This window comes from Eublepharis macularius, chromosome 5 (assembly GCF_028583425.1).
Source record: "Eublepharis macularius isolate TG4126 chromosome 5, MPM_Emac_v1.0, whole genome shotgun sequence".
In the NCBI taxonomy this organism is placed as follows: domain Eukaryota; kingdom Metazoa; phylum Chordata; class Lepidosauria; order Squamata; family Eublepharidae; genus Eublepharis; species Eublepharis macularius.
Window position 1 is genome coordinate 3,602,316 of NC_072794.1, and position 14,838 is coordinate 3,617,153.

Below are 14,838 nucleotides of genomic sequence, written 5' to 3' on the forward strand. Positions count from 1 at the left end.
TTCCTGCATGTCCCTCCCCAGTAGCCTTTCATGGCCCCTTTAAGTGTTGCACCACCTGGTCTTGGCTCCAGCCCACCATCAGCATCCTGTCACTCCTTCCGGCCCGCCCCTGTTTACCTCCAGTCAGGCCTTTGGGGGCTGGGGAAGCCGTGCAGCCTCCACGGAGCCAGCCAGGATGTTGGGGTTGCCACACTGACCTTTAAGTGGTGTCTGTGTACAGGCCTTTAGTATGCTCTAGCAATCTCTGTTCATATTAATTAATTTTCTCCACAAATGATAGCTTGTGATGGAATCAAACATGGCTTTGAGATTGATAAATGACCTGTATAATTGCCTAAATAATCCATTTGAATATTTATTAATAAGATGTTGCAAAAAGGGACAATAGTCCAAGGTTGAAAGCCCCTGTCTAAATCAGATTTGCTCTGGCACTAACAAGTCATTGTCTCTTACCCGTGCCTCCACCTATAGTAGAAGATACCTTGCACAGAGATTCCCTGTCATGCCCAGCAGACTTCCTGACCTATAGTTAGCTGGACTGGCACATCCTCGCAAATTAGCACAATAAGAGAATGGGCCCATTCCCAGGTGGACTTACTAGACCTCTCTGTGCAAGTAAATAGGGTGGCCAAAGCAGGCCCCTCCCCAGGCCTGAGAAGCTTTAAGCAGGTAGCAGGGGATGCAATTTTTGCCCGAGGCTTTATTATTCCTGATTGCAGAATTTAATTCTTTTATTTCACTAGAAGATACAAGTGGCCACTCAGGTAGATCGACTGATGGATTATAATGGGAAGTTCAGCTATGTCATCCTGGGCCGATTCCACACGACTTACCTGAACCCGGGACGTTGCGCTACGTTGCGGATCATGCTGGGGAAAACGCGATATTTCGCGTTTTCCCCGGCATGATCCGCAACGTAGCGCAACGTCCCGGGTTCAGGTAAGTCGTGTGGAATCGGCCTTGCTGAGTTTAATCATTAAATAGTTTTAAAAGTATTCTTTACAGCTATCCTTAGATATAAGAGTCTAATTAATGGCCTACTCTACCTTCTGAAGTTGCATGTGTGCACCAAAACTTCATTAGCCTTTCTGAGTTAAGGCCAAACTGAGCTCTTGCCATGATTTTCTTACTGAGGCAAGTTTCCCCCCCGAACTACGTGTTTATATTTATCACGAAGCTTGAAGGTGTACTTAGGCAAGCAGTTAATTTGGGTCTGCTTATACACTCTTAAGAGAGCATGCCTTCGTGGTTTGGTATCTGGAAAGAGGCATGCTGCCTTTGAACATGGAGGACCCACTTATGCGGTGGTGGAAAGTGGCTGACTTATGTGACCCCAGTGGGGTTTTCTTGACACAGATGTGGTTTGCCGTTGCCTGCCTCTGTAAGCCTGGTCTTCCTTGGAAGTCTCCCATCCAACTACTGACCAAGGCCAACCCTGCTTAGCTTCTGAGATTTGATGAGATCAGGCTGGCCTGGACTATGCAGGTCAGGGCCCCACTTGCCTAAAGAAATGGATAGTTGTAAGGGTCAGGGCTTTTTTTCTGGGAAAAGAGGTGGTGGAACTCAGTGGGTTGCCCTTGGAGAAAATGGTCACATGGCTGTTGGCCCCACCCCCTGATCTCCAGGCAGAGGGGAGTTTCGATTGCCCTCTGCACCGCTCAGCAGTGTGGAAGGCAATCTAAGCTCCCCTCTGTCTGGAGATCAGGGGGCGGGGCCACCGGCCATGTGACCATTTTCAAGAGGTTCTAGAACTCCGTTCCACCGTGTTCCAGCTGAAAAAAAGCCCTGGTAAGGGTAGAGATGGTGCAGTCGAGGCAGCCTCCCCTGGGAGTGTTCCATTTATCTCCTCTGTCCTATTTTCCTAGAGATCCCGAGAGCCTCTTGAGTTGGGGCCATGTATTGGGGCATCCTCGAGCAGTGAAGTCAAACGGCGCTTTTCTGGTACTCCTCTGCTCCCACCCCTGGCATACAGACACGCAGCCACTGAGGATCTTAGCCGAGAAGCAGAGCGTGGCAGGGTCGTTTTTACCATTGAAGAGAACACTTCCAGAGTCACTGAAAACTACAATGTTACCAGGTATGTTTTGCTTAATGAAATGCGGAGAGGTGGTGATTCTGGGGCGAGTTCATGTTTATAGTCTGTATCACGTGGCAGTGAGTTTCACAAGTTTGTTACATGCTTTTTGTCTTTCTTGAATCTTCCAAATACCGTTTTCATTAGATGAAAGGGGAAAAAACTCTTTTTTTCACAAGCTGCAGAAGAATGCATGGCAGAATTAGCACCCCTCAGCAGTGTGGGAGGGGGTTAGCCTAGAACAGTGACTCATGCAGAGATCCTATGGGGAAACCTCCTCTGTGTTTGTGCTCTGGAAGCAACTGGGCCACTCAGTCAAAGGTGTTATGGAGAGATGCAACAGGATTGCCTGATCTTAAAGAAGCCTGATTCGAAAATATGAATCATACAGAGATGCAACACGGGGCCTTTCTCTGTTGGGAGATACTTGGGGTGATTGTTTCCCCCAACTTAAGTTTGTTCAGTACTCCAGCAGCTGACTCGCAAAACAATTTGGGGATTGCTGTAGAATCAGAGATGAGATGGCCAGGCAGCTTTGCCTGTCCGGCTGGCGAGTCTCTTTCGGGGGGCTGGTTAACTGAGCCTTGTGGAGGGACAGAGCTGGCCTCTGACCTGAAGAGCTTTGCAAGGCATCTCCCCCCGCCCCATTTCACACTGCTCATGACCACCTGGTATCCCCTACCTGTGGGTGCCACCACCCTGCTTTGCATTCATTCCTGGCAACTGCTGGTCCCAAAATCTGTCACGGGGCAGGGTGTGTGTGCTTGCAGCTGATAGGAGTACCTTTGAGAGCCAAATCTAGAGCCTTTGAGAGCAGCCCAGAGTTTGGAGTGAGAGGGCAGGAGTGGCTTGGAGGCTGTGTGAGTGAGTAAGTAATGGGGAAACAGCGCTTGTTTCCAGGGCCAGGGCTCAACTCTTCCAACAGGCAGTAGTATATCAAATTATGATGAGAAAGAGCCCTGTGAGATCAGGCCAAAGGACTGTCTACTACACCCTCCTGCTTCCCACAAAGATCACCTAGGTGCCCACAAGTAAAGGCAAGGGAGCAAAGCTGCCCCCAGTCCCCTGCCCTGCCCCACAACTGGCATGAAGAAGTACACTGCTTCTGACCACTGAGGTTCCATTTGGCCATTTATATACTTTTCCTCCTCTATGAATTTGTCTATTCACTTTTTAAAATCCAATTAATTTATTGCCCATCACTTCACCCTGTGGCAGTGACAGCCATAAGTCAGTTTTGTATTAGTGAGCGAAAAATCTCTCTGAAAATATGCAGAGTATCCCTAGTCTCTGCCAGATGCTGCCTCTGCATCTGGGATTAAGAATCTGCAGTGTGGGGGCATCAACCTTCCCTTCATAATGGGGGGGGGGAACTCCTGGTTTATTTAGAGGGCAGCTTTGAGGAATGCTGAAATCATGAGTTTGAACCTCTCTCAGTACAGGAATGGATGCTTCTTTCAATATAAGAGGGAATGCTTCTTCTAAGGTGTTATGTTCCCCCCTTTTCTCTTACGATGCAGGAGGAATTGCCGCTTCAAAGACAGCAATCCCTGACTGCCATTTTTATAATACTTTAAAAAAATATTTTAAAATCCACTGCTTTGTTAATGGGGGTGGGGGTTGCACCTTTTTTAGTGAACCCAGGGCTTTTTTTCTGGGAAAAGAGGTGGTGGAACTCAGGACTGCACAATGACGTCACTTTGGGTCAGCTGGAACAAGGGGGGAGTTTTTTAAAGTTTAAATCACCCGCAGTGAAAATGGTCACATGGCTGGTGGCCCCGCCCCAGTCTCCAGACAGAGGGGAGGGTAATCTCCGCTGGCGCGGAGGGCAATCTCAACTCCCCTCTGTCTGGAGATCAGGGGGCGGGGCCACCGGCCATGTGACCATTTTCAAGAGGTTCCGGAACTCCGTTCCAGCTGAAAAAAAGCCCTGAGTGAACCAAAATATATCAAGGTTGCAATCTTGTGCACACATACATGAAAGTAAGCACTGTTGAAATTAGTGGAACTAACTTCCAAGTAAAATTGGGCTTGGGTTATGCTATACATCAAGAAATTCAATGCATAGGGGGGCGCTATGTATAAGAAAGCTGCTTGTAACCCCCACTCCTTTTGATTATGCTGAGCTTACCTGTTCAAAACAGCCTCTGCGTCCATTTGTCTCAGCTGAACATTTTTCTCTTTCCTTGCACACCTTTTTGCATGTGCTGGGGCAGTGGGGGGAGGAGAGAAAAATTAATTGTTCCTCCTTCTCTAGCTCTGAAGCCAGTTCCCCCATCTGGTTTCCTATCCTCTGGTGCAGTTTTGATGTCTGGCCTCTTTGAAGCAGGAAGATGAATAATCCAATTTTTATTGTGGTTGTTGATGCTGATGGTGTTTTGCCAGTGTCTGGTGCGGAAGGAAATAACATTGCAGGAGGTTTGTGCAAAGACTTCTCTCCTGTATTTATGAATGTTTGAGGGACGGGAGAGTAATGGAATAGGCTGAGCCTGTCACTAGCTGGTAAGGGAAGGCAAAGAGGAGGCCAGAGATAGCCCAGTGAGCTTTTAGGGCTGGGGGCAGGGCGGCCCTGGGCCCCTGCCATGCTTTGACTACAACTCTTACTGGTTCTGGTTTGGGGAGGGGAGCATCAAAGGCACAGTTGGTCAAAGGCCCAAGAAGATTGGGTCAAAATGGGCACTCAAGCTTTCGGTTTCCAACAACTATTACAACAACAAAAACAACAGAACGATAGAATGCCACTGGTGGTCACATACAGCTCTCCGCTCAAACCAGTTCAACATCATTAACGACTTGCAACCTATGCTGGACAATGATACTTTTCTCTCACAAGCATTATGTGACAAACCTTTTCTTCCTACAGATATCCCCCTAATCATAAACAACTTTGCACTCACAATAATGTACTTCCTAACACGGAAACAGATTCTGGGACCAGGTCCTGCAGTAAACATAGATGCCAACTATGTCCCCATATTCACTCCAACAACTTGATCACTGGACCTAACAACACCAATTATACCATCTCAGGTTCATTCACTTGTTCATCTTCCAGAGCTATATCCTACTATATAAAAGGCAAGGCGTATTGGTGACAACTCACTTTTAATTGTCCTGCAGGCGCATTGCCAGTGACTCTGCTCTTGAGGCCCCTGCAAAATTCCTGCTTGCTGCCGGGACTGGGGCCACTGAATCGATGGCCCAAGCACTCCTCCCTGCACCTCCCCTCAGCGCCCTCCTGCTCTGGCCTCCAGGCCTCTGCAAAGTGCCTGCTTGCTGCCGGAAGGAGTGCTCAAGCTGTCGATTTGCTGGGCCCCCTCGCAGTGGCAAGTGGGCACTTTGCAGCACCTCCAGGTCACCACAGGAAGGCGTTGAGGGGAAGAAGAGCAGGTGCGTTTCTGGAAGGTGCGTTGCTGGAAGGTGACCCGCTGATTTGACGGCCTAAGCACTCCTCCCCGTGGTTCACCTGAGGGTCGCTCTGGAGAAGGCAGAAGCCCTGGCAGTGCTGGATGCCTGTCCGCGCTTGCCTGGGTCCTTATGCGCAGGCAAGCCCGCGCTTGCCTGGATCCAGTGGAACTTATTCTCCCCTCTCTAAAGAAGCCTGGCTGCAACCTTGAAGGCAGTTTCCTCGGAGTAAGTTTTGTTGTCCATGGACCAGAGCTTGGTAAGTTACTTCCTAATTCCAACAAAAGCCTAAAGAATAACATTCAATTTATATACTGCCCTTCAGGACAATTTAACACCCGCTCAAAGCAGTTTACAAAGTATGTTATTATTATTCCTACAACAATCACCCTGTGAGGTGGTTGGGGCTGAGAGAGCTCTGGAAGAGCTGTGACTAGCCCAAGGTCACCCAAGTGGAGGAGTGGAGAATCAGATCCGGTTCTCCCGATTAGAGTCCTGCTGCTCTTCTTAACCACCACACCAAGCTGCTCTTAACTACTACACCAAACTAGTTTACAAAAAACACTGTATACAAAGAAATCTTTCACCCTTGATGACTGGTTGTTATATTTCATGAAACATTAAAAAAATGACCAGCAACAGTTTTCTAGAGCCTGTTGTATTTTTTCACACAATGGGCTTTGTTGCAAGTATGCTATAAAGTGTCAGTAATGCCCATCCGCTCCCTACATTAGACAAGCAGGTCAGTCCCTATGTAAAAGGATAAGTAGACATACACCTGAGATTAAAAATCACAGCACTTAAAAACCACTGGAAAAACTTAAGAATTTTCCAGGACATTCCATTCCTGACCTAAAAGTGGGCTGCCCTCCAACAAAGAAACTTAAAGGAGAGATTACAGTGTGAGATTGCTGACCTTGAGTTCATTGGCAATCTCAGAACAATGGACCCCCCCTCCCCCGGAGAGGGCTGAATAGAGCCCTAAGAGTCTTATCTCATGACAGATGCTAATTTCTGCTCTAATCGAGCTGCACTGGACCTCTGCATCCTGATTCCCTTCTTTGCTTCACCCCTCCCACCTCCTGACTGGGATATAAATGCTCAGGGATCTCCGCTCCTCCTCATATCTGAAGAAGGGAGATTTTGACTCCTGAAAAAAATTATACCCTGAAATCTTATTGGTCTCTAAGGTGCCACTGAATTCAAATCCTGCTGTTTCCAGCAGTGGCCAGGATGCTCATGAAGAACTAGCCAGTAGATACCAAAGCAGAGACCAAAGACTCCTTCTACCAGAAACTGTGGTTAGCAGCCTCACTCCAATCCCCCACCCCCAGAACTCCTCCTCCATGCATACATTTATCAAATGGGTCAGGAAATGTTGGAGCAAACTTTTTATTCAATAGCAATTTGACTTGCTGTGTCTCCGTGGCAGTTCAGGTGTTGGTCAGCTGATGCTCTGCCTGTTGCACCGCTGTGTGAAAGACACAGGAGTCCTTCCATAAAAGTTGGTTGGCAGCTCTTTGCACTTCCTCCTTTCTCTATTCCATTTCCCCATACAGTAGCCAAACGCCCTGCTCTCTGCCTTGAACTGCCAGCCAAGGCGCAGAAATCCAGCAGCCAGTGCTGTTTTTGTGGCAGGATGGAGGTGCGGCCTGCTAAATACCCATGTGGCATGGGCTGCTTTTAAAGACCAAAGGCAGGAACCAGCATCAAATGTGTTCTGTGTTTATCCAATCTCTCAGTTGATGCGATGTGGAAGAGAGTGGGGTTCACTTTCTGGCTCCCCAACTTTTCTTACTGAAGAGGAGGTTAAATTTGGGGGGAGGGGTTGACAAACAGTAGTTCCATTGTCAGTCTTCTGTGCTGTCCCACATGGGACTGCGCATGCGCAGGCCTGCCGATCGGAGGGGTTTTTGGTAGCTTTTGACCACTAGAGGGTGTCTGCTCCCTCCCAGAGCACAGGTGCGGCTCTTTTCCTGCTGAAACAGCCCTCTTCTGGGAGGTGTGGCGCCCTCTACCCTCAGTTCCTGAGAGCCAAGCTACAAGCGACGCCTTACACAGGTTGGACACTTGTCAGCTTCCCTCAAGTTTTGATGGGAAAATGTAGGCATCCTGGTCTTGCAGCTGTTATGGAGAGCCAAGCTGTAAAACCAGGATGCCTACATTTCCCGTCAAAACTTGAGGGAAGCTGACAAGTGTCCAACCTGTGTCAGGCGTCACTTGTAGCTTGGCTCTGAGTCTTTTGCTGCTGGTCGAAGAGGTTCAGTAGCATTCTTTCTTCAATAACGGCAGTGGCCTTCACTTTGCCTATGGGACAGAGAGATCAGTGAGTTGAATATGGCCGAGAAAGCTCTTTTTAAATGATGCACTCAGTGCAATTTGGAAATGACCAAGACTGATGGAGATGCACTTTGTTTGCTCTGTCTTGTTGAAGTGCATAACGTCAGTGCCCATAAGTATTGCGAAAGATTCACACCGAAAGCTCAGGTAGAGAGAGCTACCCAACTTAAGGCCACCTGGTGGGAGGGCCCTCTCGGCTACAACCAGCCCTACCACCGTGGCTGCTAAATCATCTGCGATCGCAGAACTGGCTAAGCGTTCAGAACCAACCACTCCCCCGGCTCCGACAATCAGATCCGAGCCCATCAGATTCGATGACATCTCGGACCGGACAACCCTCACTAACATGCGAGACATCAAGTCTATCCAATCCAACATGGAGCAGACAACACCATTCGGTGCCGAGATCGTCATCTCACTCAGATCCAACTCAGCCTTATCGGATTCAACGCTTAAAGTCGAGGGAATTTGGTCTCAGCTACTCATTTGTATTAGAGTATGCATGAAATTCCAGCTGTAGAGGAGGCAATTATGGAACCCCCTAGTAAGAAAGCATTTTCCAAATCTAAACATATGTCTAAGGGAAAGGACACCACTAAGAAAGTGCCCAGAGAGCCACTCATATCAGACATGGAAATAATTAAATCTCCCCACATGCCTTCGATATGCTCGAGATCTCCTATCTACTCTTCAGAGGAGGAGGGAAAGATTAACAGAGAACATGATGTGCACCCGAGTCACATACAGGGCGCTCAGCACAAACAGTGGTGCTCTCACAGGTGCTCTTCATGGTTTCACCAAGAGATGCCCATTGACTACGGAATAGATCTGGGAGAACCCCATCAGATGGAGTCGATTGATTCTACCAGGGAATTCTCTGATAGACAACAACACCATAGGCCGGCTTCCCTCTCGGTTTCGGTTTCCGGAACCGGAGCCTGACACCTACCAGGCCAAAGGGAGCCCCAGTGTTCCATCAGATCCATCCCTGGACGAAGCAATGGGTGGTACAGGTTCAGTCTTCCCTACTGATGATTTCAGAGTGGACTCTGAGCAAATGCTTCGAATGGCCAGTCACTGGACACTGATGTTTTGTCCACGGAACCGAAGCCTAAAGACAAAATTTTACAACTCTATTTGGGGACTCCCACAAATACAGCCTTTTGTATAATAGAAGGCTTTGTAGACCTTATGAACTCTCTCTGTGCGAAACTAGCATCCAACCCACCAACATCCAAGAAGGCGGAGGGTCTATATAGGACCAAAGAAGACACATGTCTGTTTCTCTTTACGCACCTGCCGCCCTTGTTATGGAGGAGATGCAAGCCAGGCAGAGACAGGGCCCACACTCAGCCCCGGCAGATAGAGAGGGGAAAAACCTGGACGGCATTGGGAGAAAAATCTATTCATCTGTGGTGCTCAGCATAAAAATAGCAAACTATGTGGCCATAATGGGCGCATACCAATTTTTTGTGTGGAACAAAGTAGCCGCCTTCAATGAACGCTTACCTGATGAACAAAGATCCTTAGTTAAGATCAGGGCTTTTTTTCTGGGAAAAGAGGTGGTGGAACTCAGTGGGTTGCCCTCGGAGAAAATGGTCACATGGCCGGTGGCCCCGCCCCCTGATCTCCGCGCTCAGCGGCGCGGAGGGCAAACTCAACTCTCCTCTGTCTGGAGATCAGGGGGCAGGGCCACCGGCCATGTGACCATTTTCAAGAGGTTCCGGAACTCCGTTCCCCCGCGTTCCCGCTGAAAAAAAGCCCTGGTTAAGATGATACAGGAGGAGGCATTAAGGTTGTCAAAACAGCAGATGAACGCAGGGAGAAACGCTGCAGACGCTTCTACCAGAACCCTGGTGTCAGCTATTGTGTTGAGGAGACATGCATGGCTTAAGTCAACAGCATTACCAGTGGAGACCGCTAATAGGGCAGAAGACCTTCCATTTGAAGGACACTCTTCTCTTAAAAAACAAATGAGTATTTATCACAGAAAAGAAAGGACAGACAAATGGCACAATCGTATAGAATCCTGCCATCAAACCAGCAAGATCCAGCAAGCCTCAGGAATTGTTCCTATAGGTACCAACTTTATCAGAGCTACCAGTATCTTCACAATTGCCCCCCTCAGGGCAATCAGGGGAATTTTCAGAGGAGAAAGCAGGCGCACAGATCCAGACATTACATATTTCGGGTCTTGGCAATGTCACTGCAGACAGTTTGAGCAGGATGGATATGGACACCCAGAAATGGGAGATAAAACAACTCATACATCTTACCCATGTTCCAAATGTGGGGATTCCCAGACATGGACCTTTCTGCCACAAGGGCCAATTGGAAGGCACCCCTATTCTGTTCAAGGGGCGGAATGGACCCAGAATCTTTGGGAGATGCCTTTCAGCTAACTTATTTTACGCTCCCCCTCCTCAATAGCACTGATAGCCAGGGTAATAAGATGCAAGCAGAAGAGACAAAAGCTATAGTGGTTACTCACTTTTGGCCTTGACAACCATGGTTTCACCAACTATACCAGATGGCCAGCACAGAATTCATCAGCTACCCAGGGAACCAAATCTATTAACCTTTCACGGGATGTAGTACCGTGATACAAGCAGGCTCAAACTGATGGCCTGGCTGGTGGAGTAGTGGGAGATTGGTCCGCAGGGGTGGCAGAAGTCATTCTGAATAATAACAATAATAACAACATTCAATTTATATACCACCCTCCAGGACAACTTAATGCTCACTCTGAGTGGTTCACAATGTACATTATTATTATCCCCACAACAAAACACCCTGTGAGGTGGGTGGGGCTGAGAGAGCTCTGAGAGAGCTGTGACTAGCCCAAGTCACCCAGCTGGCTTCAAGCGGAGGAGGGGGGAATCAATCCCAGCTCTCTAGATTAGAGTCCCATGGCTCTTAACCACTATACCAAACTGGCTCTCATGCTGAGTACCAGAAAATCTTATGCCCTTAAATGGGAGAAGTTTGTAAAATGGGCGAGGAATAAGGATCTCAATGCCTGTAACTGTCCTCTAGCTCAAATCCTTGAGTATTTATTGAATCTGAGACGGGCTCTCTAACTCGCCAATAAAAGTACCTGGCTGCCATTTCAGTCTTTCACACCCTAATTGATGTCAAGACATTGTTCTCTCATTACACACCCAAGTTGTTCCTTAAGGGTTTGCAGAATATGTTCCCACCTGCTGCAGAAATTGTATTGTCAGCAGACACCTTTGTCAGGCACTATGCTTTGGATGTCCTCAACAAGAGAGAAGCAGTGGTGGGCTTGGCGGTTCTACAGTCACTATTCCAGTACCCACCTCCTTGGTAAGTGGACTGCACAGAAGACCGACTATGAAAAGAGGGTTGCACTTACCTGTAACTGTTGTTCATCAAGGTCTTCTGTGCAGGCACACATGCCTTCCTCCTGCCCTGCTGGATGTCCTTCGCTACTTACCTGGAAAGTGTGGTGGCGAATTATGTACGGAGGGTAGGGGGCCCCACACCTCCCAGAAGAGGGCTGTTTCAGGGCCAAGCTGCAAGTGACGAATGACACTTGAACGGCAAGTGAACAGACTCACGTGTATCCTTCCCCATTCACTTGCGCTCCGCTTGATCACATCAAGTGGAGCGCAAGTGAACAGGGAGGAATACACGCGAGTCTGTTCACTTGCCGTTCAAGTGTCATTCGTCACTTGCAGCTTGGCCCTCAGTGGGAAAACAGCTGCGCCTGTGCTCTGGGAGGGAGCGGACACCCACTACTGGTCAAAAGCTACAAAAAAATCCCCATTGGCAGGCCTGCGCATGCACAGTCTCATGTGTGCCTGCACAGAAGACCTTAATGAACAACAGTTACAGGTAAGTGCAACCCTGTTTTATTTTCATGTCCATTAGAGAATGAAGACCATGGCAAGTGAAGAGACATTTTCACAGGACTAACCAGTACCCCAGATTATGCAGGCTTTCAGGTCACATAGCACCATTTGTCTTCCCACGAAGATGCCCTAGCTAGAAACGCAAAGGCGAAGGTGCTGTGTTCCTTGGCTGATGTCGTCTGAGTGAAGCCTGTTCTTTCAAAGAGCCAAGGAGTGAGAACAGTTTGCTTGTGTTGGCAGTGAAAAAGCAAATTAAATGCTAGCAGTTTATTAGAAAAATAATTGAAAATAAACAGCCAGTTCCAAGTATAGTGCTATAAACATTTACAGTCTGGTCACGTTTCAAACACTGTATGTCTTAATCTCTGAAGTTTTCCAGGTTCAACAGATCTAGGGAAGGTGACTGAAATTAAATGTGTACTATGTGGACTGGCGGAGAACTTGGAAGGGCTGGAAATTAGGGGGAATGATGGAAAAAACCAAGGAAAGTAGGGAACCAGGAACCTGGAGGAGTATGTGAGGGTTTTGCTTTTCGCAACACTAAATCAGTAAGAAGACTGGACTACGGGCCTCGTACAGTGCAATCCTGAGGCCTGCTGTGCTGCCGGCCCGTGTGTACCTTCAGTGTTGCTCATCCACTCTTTAAGGACTTTCTCAGGAGAGCTAAGCCGACTACCAAGCCTGGCAAGCTGCAGCAAGGCCTCTGCTGAGAGCGCACACACCCTGCCATTCCTCTGACAACCCTGTCAGCATCCCCCAATGGCCGGACTGCCCCCATGACAGGCGCAGGAGTGCCAAGCAAAGAGGCAGACAATGCCACTTCCCTGGCGTGCCAAGGCCGAGGACTATCCCCAGGGATGTCCCGAGGGACTGCCCCAGGAGGGAGTGGGGGGAGCTACTGTGGTCAAGCAATGAGGCAGGGAGGGACTAGTTGTTCGACACGCTTTATTGAACTGACAGCAGCGAAGAGAATGTCTGCCTGCATGTTACCAATTCCCCTTGGCCGGGATGGGAGCTGCACCTGTTTGCGCAGTGGTGGCAGCCACGAGGGCTGTTCCTCATGCTGCCTTCTCAGTAGTGGGGTCGAGTCGTGGGCTGCCCTGGGAATGGCTCCGTGGGTAGGGCTCAGATGGCAGCTAGGAAGTATCTCCGGGGGGCTGAAACAGCCACACTGTCTAGTCCCACTAACATGTCGTGACCTGCCTGAAAGAGAAACAGAGACATGTGTTGTGAGTGGCTGGGCTTTGCGCAGTCCATGGCCAGGTCTACCACATGGTCGGGGGTGGCAGCAGTAGCTCCATCGACACAGGTGTTACTGGCAGCCAGGTGATGGTGGCCCCATACCCCTCTGGCAAGACAGTGCTCCTTGCCTGCATCTGGATGTTCTACTTCCAGGTGGCTGCTTGGAGCTCTGATTCTAAGAGGGAGACAGTCATGGGGATGGACACCCACCCTAGCAGGGGAGTTATGAGAGCAAGTACCCAGTCACCCCGACCCTGCAGCCATGCTCTCTTCTTTGCCCAAGGGCAAGGGAGCCCGGCCAAGGGAGTCTGAACGGAGCCCCGACGTGGGCTGCTGGAGGCCTCCCTGGAAACAGCTGTGTTGAATGTGGCTCCCTGGGCAACTGCCTCTGTGGCAGGCATGGTCTTCACCAGCTCACAGGCAGGGGCCGTGCCCCCCCCCCCGCGAGCCTTAACCGTAGAGGCCAGTGTTTGGGGATGTTTCTCATACAATGGGCACTTATGGGCTATGCTGTCCATTTTTTTTTGGCATAACTTTCTGCCGCTGCTGGGGGCATTCCCGTGCCTGGAACAGTTTAGGGAGTTGACTAACTCATGCCCTGTCCCCCGCGCTGCTTACACCCGTTATGCCCACACCCAGCCACTGTGGCAAGACTTGGGCAGAATGGCACCAAGATGCGGTGCCATTGTACGGTGTGTGTGTGTGCTTGCGTGCATGCGCGTGCCATTGTAAGTCCAGGATACGCTAGCATAACTCCTAGCTGGCTTCCAGGGCGCTTTCGGGGGGGCCCCACCCCAGGATTGTACTGCAAACCGTATAAAACAGGAATCCCCAGTTAACAGGTTAACATATTAAAATTTATCAATATATTTTCAATACAAAGTGTCAAGTGCCATCCTTCTCTCTTGGGCTCCGTCTTGGAAGAGGCTTCCCGCACGGCCACTTTCTTACCCAGGAGGGAATGGTACAATGAAGCATCCTCTTTCTCTCACAACACATGAGGCAATGCCTTTTCTAGAATTCTGCCTGTATGACCCATGTATGCATCGTCTAAAAATATAGGAACTATATTGTAGTTTCTTCAGAACTGGTTTACTCATGTGCAAATGTATGTGATAATTAATGCACTTTTTTTTAACTGGGCGGCAGCCCTGATTTTTTTTTAAAGAAAAATATATGTATATACACACACACACTGTGTATATGGTGTTTAGATAACTCACATATATTGTCTTACGATAGCCCTATAGGCTAGTGTTTGAGGGGGGCTGTGAGTGCTATCCGACGTTGCCAGAGGCGGCGTCTTTGCCTTGCAGTGATAGACTTCCTTTTCACAATTTGTGAGTATGTGTTTGTGTGTGCGTGGGTGTTTCCCGAGGCCAAAGTGAAGTAAAAGTCATTTCTGGTTTCCCTGCCTTTTAATGTTCCCAACTGCTCAATGTTTCTAGCTGCAGGTCTGTAAATAGTTTTCTCCGGAAAGCTTGAAAAGAGGGACTGAGGGGATGTGTATATATCCATTTGAATCCTTTCTTCTTTTTTATACAGATGAAGAATAGATTGCAGTTAAGATGACTCAGCCAGAGGCAGTTGCCACCCCCCCCCCCGAAGAACAAGCGTGGGGGGGGGTTTTGCTTGAGGAACTGGGTGGGAAGACCTGATGGGGAGATTCAGTCTGGGCATGCCCAGATTTCTATCCAAGCGGCTGTAGAAGGGTAATGAAGGGGGGTGTGGCACAGCAGAAGAGTTTTTTCTTGGCATGTAGAACGTCCCTGGTTTGAAGCCCGGACAACCCTCTGAGGGAAAAACTCTTTGCCTGAGACGGCCAGTCAGAGGAGTCGTGCTGGACTCTGATGGCAAGAGGGGATGCCAAAGAGCAGGGGGCTCTGGTTCTCTCACATCCAT